Genomic DNA, 12136 nt, shown 5'->3' on the forward strand with positions numbered 1-12136 from the left:
TATAGCTGACTTGCAATATGGCTTATATGTCCTTCATTCCAATGTTTTCCATACTTCTTGTAATTATGTATCTACTAATGATGGTGATATATGGCATATGAGGCTAGGTCATCCATCTCATAAAGGTTTACAAACCATAGCAAAAGTTTTTCCTTTTGTTTCTTATAACGACAATGTTTCCCCTTGTGATTCTTGTCATTTTGCCAAACAAAGAAAACTTCCCTTTCCTGATAGTGTTACTTGCACTAATGATGTTTTTGACATTCTTCATACTGACTTATGGGGTCCCTTTTCTACTATCTCTATGTTAGGACACAAATACTTTCTCACTCTAGTTGATGATCATTCTAGGTTCACATGGGTGATTTTTCTTAAAACCAAAGATGAAACTAGAGATAGTCTTATAAACTTTGTAGCATATGTTGAGAAACAGTTTAATAAACATGTAAAATGCTTGAGGTCTGATAATGGTACAGAGTTTCTAGCCTTACGCAGTTTCCTATCTGGTAAGGGCATTCTACATCAAAAATCTTGTGTTGAAACCCCTCAACAAAATGGGATTGTTAAGAGGAAACATCAACATATCCTTAATGTATCTAGGGCCCTACACTTTCAATCCAATGTGCCTTTAACAATGTGGAGTTTTTGTGTGCAGCAAGCTATCCATATTATTAACAGACTCCCTACCCCTTTACTTAAACTAAAATGCCCTTATGAAATTCTATACCAAGAGCCTCCCTCCCTTATTCACCTAAAAGTGTTTGGATGTCTAAGCTATGCTACCTCTCTTATGGCCCATAGGACCAAGTTTGACCCTAGGGCATGCAAGGCTGTCTTTATAGGCTATAAAGAGGGAACTAAGGGATATATCCTATATGATTTGACTCATCACAGTATTTTTGTCTCAAGACATGTCATATTTTATGAAAACATCTTTCCATTCAAATCTCAAGTTCATTCCCAAGATAGCCAAACTTCTGCTCCTCCCTATGATGATAGTACAGACCCTGACCTTCCTTTATGTGATGATACAACCCTCATTGAACCATCAGACAATAACCTTCCTACCCTGCATCCATCAGACAATACCTTGTCCAATGTCCCTGATACTCCCAACTCAGGTTCTCCTTCCAACCTCCTCATTAATGATAATATCAACCCTAGCTCTCCTGTCCATAACTCTCCACCATCCTCTTTATCCATCAGTCCTACTCCTGCTCCTGTGAATACTAATGATAATAGTTCTCCACATTGTGATTAGCCTCCTATAAGACATTCTACTAGAGTCTCTAATCCTCCCTCATACCTTGCTGATTATCATTGTTTTTCTACTTCTGCAAATTCTTCTTCCTCTAAAATTCTTTATCTTCTATCTTCAGTTTTGTCTTACAGCAACTGCTCCCTAGATTTTCATCATTTTTGTTGCTCTATTTCCTCTAATCCTGAACCATCCAGTTTTCTACAGGCTAACAAATTTGAATGTTGGAAGCATGCTATGAATGTTGAATTGCAGGCTCTTGCTGATAATCATACTTGGACATTAGTGGATCTTCCACCTGGTAAGGTACCAATTGGATGCATATGGGTCTATAAGGTGAAATTTAGGGCAGATGGATCCATAGAAAGATATAAAGCCAAGCTTGTGGCAAAGGGTTATACACAAATGGAGGGAGTAGACTACTTTGATACCTTTTCTCCTGTGGCTAAGATTACCACAATTCGAGTTCTTTTGTCTATAACTTCAATCAAAGGTTGGCACCTAGAGCAATTAGATGTTAACAATGCCTTTTTTGCATGGACATTTACATGAAGAAGTGTATATGACATTACCTCTTGGCCTAATTACTTCTAATTCCTCACAGGTCTGCAGACTTCACAAATCTTTATATGGCTTGAAGAAAGCTAGTAGGCAATGGTATGGTAAACTTTCTTCTTTTTTGATATCTCTTGGCTATTCACAATCTCAAGCTGATTGTTCTTTGTATGTTAAATCCATCTCCACCAGTTTCACAACTTTACTAGTGTATGTGGATGACATAGTTTTAGCTGGTAATTCCCTTGATGAAATCAATTTTGTTCAGCATCTTTTGGATCAACAGTTTAGCATCAAAGATTTAGGCAAGCTGAGATATTTTTTGGGCTTTGAGATTGCTAGGTCAACTAAAGGTATTTTCATGAACCAAAGGAAATATACCCTCCATCTGCTTGAAGACACATGTTATTTGGCATCCAAACCTTCTTCTGTACCATTTGACCCTAATCTGAAGTTGTCTACTTCAGTTGGTCAACCTCTTGCTGATCCCTCCTCTTACAAGAGACTTATTGGTCGACTAATTTACCTTACACATAGCAGGCCCGATACATCTTATGTTGTACAGCATTTGAGTCAGTATGTTGCAAAGCCTCTTGCCCCTCATTACCAGCCTGCCACTAGAATCCTAAGATATCTCAAGTCTGCAACTGCTAAGGGAATTTTCTTTTCTGCTGCTAGTCCTCTCAAACTATATGGTTTTGCAGATTCAGATTGGGCCAGATGCCCAGAAACTCGAAAATCAATTACAGGGTTTTGTGTTATCCTTGGATCCTCACTCATTTGCTGGAAAGCTAAGAAACAAAACACCGTTTCTCGTTCTTCCACTAAAGCCGAATACATAGCTTTGGCCTCCTTATCTTGTGAACTGCAATGGCTTCAATTTCTTTTTTGTGATTTCCTCATTGAATTTCCTCAAGCTGCTTCTGTTTACTGTGACAGCAAATCAGCAGTGTACCTTGCTCACAATCCTACATTTCATGAAAGGACTAAGCACATTGAGTTGGACTGTCATGTTATTAGAGAAAAGATTGTGTCCAAACTCATTCACTTGATGCCTATCTCTACTAAAGAACAATTAGCAGATGTGTTCACTAAGCCTTTCCACTATCCAACCTTTACTTCTCTTTTATCAAAACTTGGTCTTTGTAGTATCCAAAGTCCACCTTGAGGGGGGATATTAGAGATAACATATTATATTGTACAGAGGATACACCTTAGCTTACACTACATAAGCACTTTTTTGTATATATAAACCATGTTGTAATCTTTATTAATCAATAAATGAAACAATACTTTCTTCTTCTTCTTCTTCTTCTTGAATGTAACTAACTTCTTCTTCTTCTTGATGAATACCTAACTTTTTTTCATCTCCTATTCATGATGAACATTTGTTCTATTGACATTCTTTTTTTTTGTTGATGACAAAATGTGAATAGATATAGAAGTATTTAAACATCTAAAATATGATAATTATTATCCTGCTTAAATTCTGAAAAATTACATATGTATTTCGAATATTTATATTTAATTAATCTGGATAGAACTTAGGGGAACTTATAGTTATCAAAAATTAATAATTAAGGTAAATGATTTATTAACAATTATTAACTTAGAAAAATCATATATTCAAGGTTAATGACAACCACAGTGTAAATGATTTTTCTTGATTTTGTACATATTTTTAATTGTTATTATTTAAGGGGTTTAATTTCAACACATTAACAAATATGGTTTCACAATACATAAATTGAGACAATTTTATTAAAACCGCTTTTCATCACGTATTACGACAGTTGACACGATGATTTTTGCCAACCGCCTCCTAACTTTCACAATATATAAAGAGATTTTGCGACGGTTGCCATACCAACCTTCCTAATAATTGAGTTGTGACGGTTAAGAAAATTGTCGGGCACGGTGAAAATATAGTGCATTGATACATAATATATTATGCTTCATAGTGAAAATACTGGTTCAAAATTCCTAAATTCTTTGAGTTTCTTGGCGGGTGGACTGGAGTAACTTTGAGTTTCAAGCTAACCAGGATAAAAATACTTGTATTTTTATCTCTTTGTTATTAACATTTAAGTGGTGTTTTTGAGTTAGAAAAAAAATTGTTTTTAAAACCCAATTCAAACCCTCATATCTTGTGTTTTTCACACCTTCAATTGGCATCAGAGTTCCGGTTCTGATTGTGATAAAAGATTTATAAAAAATTCACCATGCTCAACACCAATCCAGTTTGTGTGAGAAACGATGGTCGCTACTAACATTGTTAACAACAATGAAAGAGATCATTACAATGTTAACCACCAATCTCCGATGGTGAGAAATTTATTATTGGAAATATAGAATCAAAAGTTTCTTTCTTGGGTACGATATTGATCTCTGGGATCTTGTAGTCGATGGCTATGTTCACCTAGTTAATGCTAAAGGAAATATTATAGCAATAAGTGCTATGACAGATCAACAGAAGAAGGACATCAAAAATCATCACAAGACAAGAACTATATTGCTAAATGTTATCTCTTATACTAAGTATGAGAAGATAACAAACAAAGATTCTACCAAATCCATATTTGACTCTCTAAGGATGACTCATGAGGGGAATGCTCAAGTAAAGGAGACAAATGTTTTGGATTTAATCCAGAAGTACAAAGCATTCAGAATGGAAGATGATGAAACCATTGAGACTATGTTCTCAAGATTTCAGATGCTTGTTGCATGACTGAAAGTTCTGGACAAAGTATACTCTACAGCTAATCATGTCAAGAAGATAGTCATAAGTTTCCCCAAAAAAATGGATACCTATGGTAACTGCTTTGAAGCTGGAAAAGGATCTTAACAATATTAGTCTTTAAGAACTTGTTAGTTCTTTGAGAAGCCACGGGATTGAACTCGAGGAAGATGAACCTAAGAAGCGAGGTAAATCTATTGCGTTAAAATCCAAGACTGAGAAGAGAAGAGCTTATCAAGCTGAGGAAGAATCAGAAGCTTCTGATGAAGACTCAGAAGATAATGATGAGTTATATTTGATTTCTAAGAGGGTTAATAGACTCTAAAAACATAGGCATAATGGGAAAGGGAAGTTCAGACGAGCTAGAAGGACTGCAGGTTGTTCTGATTCTTCGTCTGGACAGAAGAAGCAAGGGTCTGGAAAAGAATTTTTTTTAGTGCAAGGAGTCAGACCACTACAAAAATGAATGTCCTAAGTCGAAAAAGTACATAAGGCCTAAGAAGAGTTTTTATAAAGGCAAGGAGGGGCTGATGGCTACATGGGATGACTCAAAATGCAAAGAAGATTCTGACGAAGAACAAGCCACCGTTGCATTGATGGCAACTACAGCTGATCTAGAAGGTTCTGAAGAACCAGGAGACAAGGTGCTGACAGAATCAGAATCAAACTCTGATTTTGAAGAGGTATTATCTGAACCATCTCGTTCTGACTTAAAATCATGTCTCTCTGAAATACTAGAAAAGTACCAGAGTCTTCAGAGTAGATACAAGGACCTTAAATAAGTTCAAATAGTTGCTTTTGGAACTCGTAATGAACTTGAGAAATATATTTTATCTCTAAATGAAAAAGTATTTTCTTTAGAAAGTAACAACTCTGATTTGAAACATAAAATTTAAAAATTAGAGGTGGAAATAGTCTTAGAAGCTTATGGTACTAATTATGTCATTAGATATGACAGAGCATTCCAGTACTTTCTTGCTAAAAGAATAAATATAAGCAAAATGGCTTCTTTGATCTATGGAGTTAGCAGAAATAACAAGAAAGGTTTAGGTTGTACATAAATTATAAAACCTGACAAAAGTCAGAAGGTAAAACCAAAACCTCTTTCTGAGCATTTCGTGCCTACTGGCGCTAAGCTTGATGTGTCTGCACATACACAAAAACATACAAAGGGTAAGAACTAAGGTCTGAAACCTAAGTATTATGCACAAATTCCCCATGATTATCCTTCTGCATAAAGACCCAAAGTTGTAAGAAACTCTGGGAAAACTCTAAGAAAAGCAACAAGAGAGGACCTATAAATTGGGTACCTAAGGATAAAATAATTTATGTTGCAGACATCCTTAGCAGCTCAGCTGAAACACTAGTCATGATACCTGGATAGTGGATGCTCCCGACATATGGCAGGCATAAGGTATATGTTTCAAGATTTGTAGCTTAAGCTTGGAGGCTTCATTGGTTTCGGAGGAAACCAGAAAGGAAAGATCATTGGCTCTGGAACTATTAATAATAGTAAACTTCCTTCTATTACTAATGTTCTTTTGGTCAATGGTCTGATGCATAACCTATTGTCTATTAGTCAACTTAGTGACAATGGTTATGATATCATTTTTAATCAAAAGTCCTTTAAGGTTGTTAGTCAGAAAGATGGTACACTCCTTTTTAACGGAAAGAGAAAGAATAACATTTATAAAATCAGGATCAAAATGTTAAATGCTTAATGTCTTTTAATGAGGAGCAACGAGTATGACATAGGTGTTTGTGTCATGTTAGCATGAGACAGATTTATTAGCTAAATAAGCTTGGATTAGTCAAAGGCTTACCCAACCTGAAGTTCACTTCAGATGCTCTTTGTGAAGCATGTTAGAAAGGCAAGTTTTCTAAAATATCTTTCAAAGTGAAAACTGTTGTTTCTACCTCTAGATCGTTAGAACTTCTGCACATTGATTTGTTTGGGCCAGTAAAAACTACATCTATCAATGGTAAGAAGTATGGATTGGTCATCATTGATGACTATAGTCGTTGGAGATGGGTAAAGTTCTTAAAACACAAGGTTGACTCACATTCCGTGTTCTCTACCTTCTACTCACTTGTGCAAACCGAAATGAATTATAAAATATTCAGAGTCAGAAGTGATCCTGGTGGTGAATTTGAAAATAAACATTTTGAAAATCTTTTTGAGGCAAATGGCATTTCCAAATATTTCTCATGTCCTAGAACTCCACAACAAAATAGGGTTGGGAAAAGGAAGAATAGGACTTTGCAAGAAATGACCAGTACCATATCCAAGAAACTGATATGGCTAAGCATTTCTAGGCATAAGCAGTTAACACAGCTTGTTATATTCATAACATGATTTCTAAAAAACTCCATTGGTTCCTTTACCATCACTCCTACCATTTAAAATCCTTTCGAAAATGGGACACTCATGTCGAACTAGTTGAACGTAGGACTGTAAAACATCAAGGAGAATGGGTGGGTTAAAATAAAATTTTGAGCCATAAATTCTTTACTTTCTAAAATCATGAACCAGACTACTTACAACCCTCAAAAGACGTAACTGAAGCAAGGTTTATTTCTAAAGCATACTATAGTAGGATCGCGTAAAAGCTGACTCCTAACGATTTGCTTATCATTTGTGTTGGTACTGATAAGGCATCCTAACTAGTGATTCATTTACTATATGTTATAATCTCAATGAACCGACTTGGATTTCAAAACTGACATAAGCATAACATTAAAATTATCATTTTAAAAAACAAACACCCTTATTCGTGAATAAGCGCTTCACATTAAGAAAGTTTTCACAATGAAAAATTGGATCACACCAAGGGGCAAAATGCCTGAGACTCTGTTGAGTAAAAAGGCCAGCCGCTTCAAGATGTAGTCAATCTGAGGAAATCACGTTGAGATTTGACAAATCTCTCCAAGATCATCCAGCCAGGGGAAAAATCACTTCAAGGCTCGTAATGTGGCAGGCTGCCTCAGGAGCACAAGAAGTCAACCGCTCCTAGAGACAGTTAATCTGGGGCATACAGTTTCAAGACACTGGGGCAAGCCAGATCGATATTGTCCTATGATAGGACTGCATCATAACTTGTGATTGGGGCAATCCATACAGATACCCAACAGATTGGGGCAAAGATAGGATACAAAGGTACAAGTTCTCTCCCAGTTTCAAATCAAGTGAAAAGGTGTATCAACAACTGTTGAACCTGAAGTAGGTGTCGGAGAATCATGTCTTCATAACCCTTATCCTAGCCTCAAATCTCCCATCTCCCGCCACACGAGCATTTGGTGAACCATGCATTAATCATGTCATTTCACTCATGAATATCATTCATCTAGCATAGCATGAAGCCTTGTGGAACAAACAAGAAAAACCAAAGTCCAATTATACTTTGCACCTTCAAAGCCCAACTTCACTTGCAACTTCTAAAGCCAAACTTGATTGGCATCCCACAAAGCCCAACAACTGGAATTATACATGTAGTGATCAGCATTACATGACATTGCATCTCCAAAATGTGTAGCATATCCATTGAGATGAAGCATTACGACATACAAATTCAAACATGCATACAAAGCATAATCTAGACCCGATATCTTGTAAAAAAAGCATATCGCCATAAGTATCTACCTTGTGACTCGTATACTTCCAACACATTAATTCTCAACTAAAACAGTGGTATTTCTCCAAAAATAATATTGTCCCCGTGGAACTTCTAGTTGATATCCCCAAAGTGTTTTCACCTGAGGTCTTTCCTTGACAGGTTCGTCTCCAGTAAATCCTTTTGAAATGCATTCATGCAAGTTACTTTCCAGTTGTTGTGTTGACAATTATCCTTTTTGTTATCTCACTGACATAACATATTCGTTCATTCCCAACCTCCATGGTTGGTGATCCTTTTCCAAACCTCCATGATTTGTGATCTTTTTTCCACCATCGTTGGTGATCTATTTTCCAACCTCCATGTTTGGTGATCTTTTTTCCAACCTCCATGGTTGGTGATCTTTTTCCAACCTCCATGGTTGCTGACCTTTTTTCCAACCTCCATGGTTGTTGATCTTTTTCCAACCTTCGGGTTGTTGACCTTTTTCCAACCTCCATGGTTGGTGACCTTTTTCCAACCTCTGTGGTTGGTGATCTTTTTCCAACCTCTGCATTGATGATTTATTGCCAACAATCGTGTTGTTTCCAATCGACGAGTCGATGGCGATCCTCATTCTATTAGACATCCCTCTCAGAATGGATCGAATTGAAACCTCAAACAGTAATGGTCTCCTGAAACTCTCTTAGTCAACTTGTGAGTTCCTTGATTTAGGTACCGAACGTCGAAGAATTACCACCATACCAAAAACCAGATCCAGAGTCCACCTCTGTCAATATCGGTCACTGCTTCCACAAAAGTTAAACATAAATTATATCACACACATCAAACACTTCTCTTGCAACTAATATATTTCCCCAACAGATGTTGCAGTCAATCTTAACAGATGACCCAATACAAAAGTTTGTCCTCCATATCATATCCCCGATAAATGAATCTCTAATGCACTTACCTTCCTCACATTACATTCGTTCTCAACGGGATTTTTTGTGGATATTCTTGTATTTAATCCTCTTATATCTTGAATTCCCAGAAAACTGTCACAATTCGCACATTCAAGTCTAAGACGATTAAATAGGGGCAGTTGTCATATCCCAAAGTTTTCCCTATTTTTTTATCTAGCTTATTTCTACATCCCTCTGCATACACAATCACCTATTCATCTACCTATTCATACCAATCCTTTATATAGGTAAATCATTTCATCTGCAGTTTACATTTCATTTGCAGTTTACATTTCATCATTCCATATGCACTTTAGATTCATCATTTTATCAAGTTACTTGTATCTTTATTATTCATCAACATATTTTAGGATAAAAAGATCAAGGTTTGACTCAATCGACTTTTGTTTCTAATTCACTCGCAATTGATTCAAAGTTCACTTGCATTTTTGCATTTTTATTGCGTATCAAAAATTAATTAAACTTACACTTTCAGTATTTTACTTCAAGTATTAAATTTGTTTGTTTTAATTAATTTCTAAATAAACAAATAAATTAAGCAAATTACATTTTCATTGATTTATTCAAAAAATGGTTCTTACATAGTACCTACACTATTAGGTATTCATACCATACACATATTTTATAAAAATTGTTACAAGTAGTCATCACTACAAGAGTTTATGTTTAAATGCCTTCCTGTAGCGGTGTATTCGTTACCATTGGAGATATTGACTAAATCCAAGGTAAATCATACAAAGTCGAGTCGCCACCGCACTTCTATTTATCCAAAGGAATGGTTAGAAAGCGAACAAAAACCTACAAAGTTTTACAAACAAAACTAGTAAAAGAGACAGAGATCTGGGTAAGGGGATTGGTTATGTAATGGGAAGGTGTTAGGCACCCAAAACATCCTAGGTACTCCTAGGGAGCCCTTTTCACACTTGTTGCAAAAGGTTATTGTTTATGAATTTTTTGTGTGCAAACATGATTGAAGAGATGAGAAAAGAATATACAAGTTTATTTACATTTTGTGTTTGGATGGATAAACCCATTGCCTACGTACCCTCTTATGAAAAGATTAGGATCAAAACCTCGTAGTTCGGGTAAAAAAATTCAAAACAAATGAGTGGATTGATTGGTCCAAAAGCCTTAAGGTCTTTTGTTATCAAAGGGAGAAAACTCAACCTGAAAAACCACAAGTCCACCATGTGAGGATAGCTTCAACATGCTAGTGAGGGGTTAACCCTATAATAAGCATGAAAGACTTATTGTCCATCACTAAGGACATAGGTGAGTATTATATCTACCACAAAGATAACTCAAACCTAATAGCTAAAGGTTATGAAAAATTTGATTAAGAAGTGGATATAGTAACCACAAAAGAATATTTGAGTGGGTTATATTAACCAATTAGAAGTATGTACAAAATGGTCAAAGTTGACTTAAAGATTCAGTTCAAAATGAGTATTATGAAAAGAAAGTTTGAAAATCAAAAGCCTAGGGCTTAGGTTTCTAATGTTGAAAACAAGTCAAATGTTTGCACAAAAGTTTTGGTTTGGGTTAGGATGGAGAGATGAAGGAATCAACAAGGTGAGGGTTAAGGAATGCAACCACATTAGGAGTTCCTCTCTTGAGATCATATAGATGATCCAAGTAAGTTCCTTTGGAATAAGCACAAAGAAAAAGCAAACACCAAGTCTCAATAAGAGATCCACACAAAAAAGGAAACAGAATGCCAATATATGGACTTACATCCAACTCCTAACAACAAACAGGAAACAAAATGCCAATATATGGACTTACATCCAACTCCCAACCACAAAAAATGATCATCAAAAGCAATCAAGCAAACAATGCATCACACACTATATACATACAAGAGGCTCAATCAAATGGGTGGGCTTTAGTCAAGAGGGGTCATATCAACCTCGTCAAACAAGCCAAACTGTAATGGGTAATCTGTGAGCTCTTAACCACTAACATTGAGAGTTAGGGTGAAGCTGATCAAAATGGAAATGAGGATAAGACCTCATGCTCTTAACCCTGGCCTGGGTGAGCTCATGATAAAGAAAGCGTGAGGATCCAGAAAGAGGGATCCTATTCCACTTGACAGACACTGGACAAAGATCTTGGGTACATGTTCAGAAGCATCAGCACGCAGTGCGAGCATAATGAACGACTCACTGAATAACGGGGGATTTATTGCTAATCCCTTTTATCCGTCAATTGCCTCTTCACTTAGGAGGACTTATCAAGTAACACTTGCCTCATCTAGAGGTCTTTGGCACAATTTTTAAACAAACACAAACAGAGCCTCTTAAGGAGGACTTCCAGCCAAATGCCTGCCAAAAAGGTGACAGGACTTCCAGACTACATGAAGTAAGAGAATAGCTACCTAAGTGGTGTATCAACCATAATCCAAAGCTCAAGCAAGAGCTAAAAGCAAGCAACTAATGTACCTGTACAAAAGCTAAACAGTTAATATCTCAGACAACCAATCAGAAAACAAACAGTGAAACCATCCAACTGTTGCACAACTCAATGAACAATGCTCAAGCACTCAAATGAGCTCAAGCCTATCACTTAGAATCCTACAAAACACAAAGAAGTCAGAACACAATCCAATTTGCATCTCAAAAGGTGAGCAACTCAACCATTAATGCTAAGTGTCCGAACCTGAAACAAAAGTCAAGGTTAGTTCATGTACAAAACACTAGTACAAAGACTAGGTCCAAAACCAAACCAAATGATCAAAACAGAAGTCAATCTTTTGCCTAAAGCAAGTTCAAATATGTCACAAAATTTCCACAAAAGGACCAACATCAATTCAAAAAGCAAAGGCATCAAATGGTTCATGTTATGCAAAGACCAACAAATGAGCACAAAATGGACATCCAAATTAGAAAACCCAAATCAAAACAGAAATGCATGCAATGACCTTGAAATATTTTATGCAAGTTTGTCATGTTATGAACATACAGTGTGCAAAATATCAAATCCAGAAGAGTCAAATGATAGGTGAACAAAA

The sequence above is a fragment of the Lathyrus oleraceus genome, chromosome 6 (assembly GCF_024323335.1).
Source record: "Lathyrus oleraceus cultivar Zhongwan6 chromosome 6, CAAS_Psat_ZW6_1.0, whole genome shotgun sequence".
NCBI classification, from domain to species: Eukaryota; Viridiplantae; Streptophyta; class Magnoliopsida; order Fabales; family Fabaceae; genus Lathyrus; species Lathyrus oleraceus.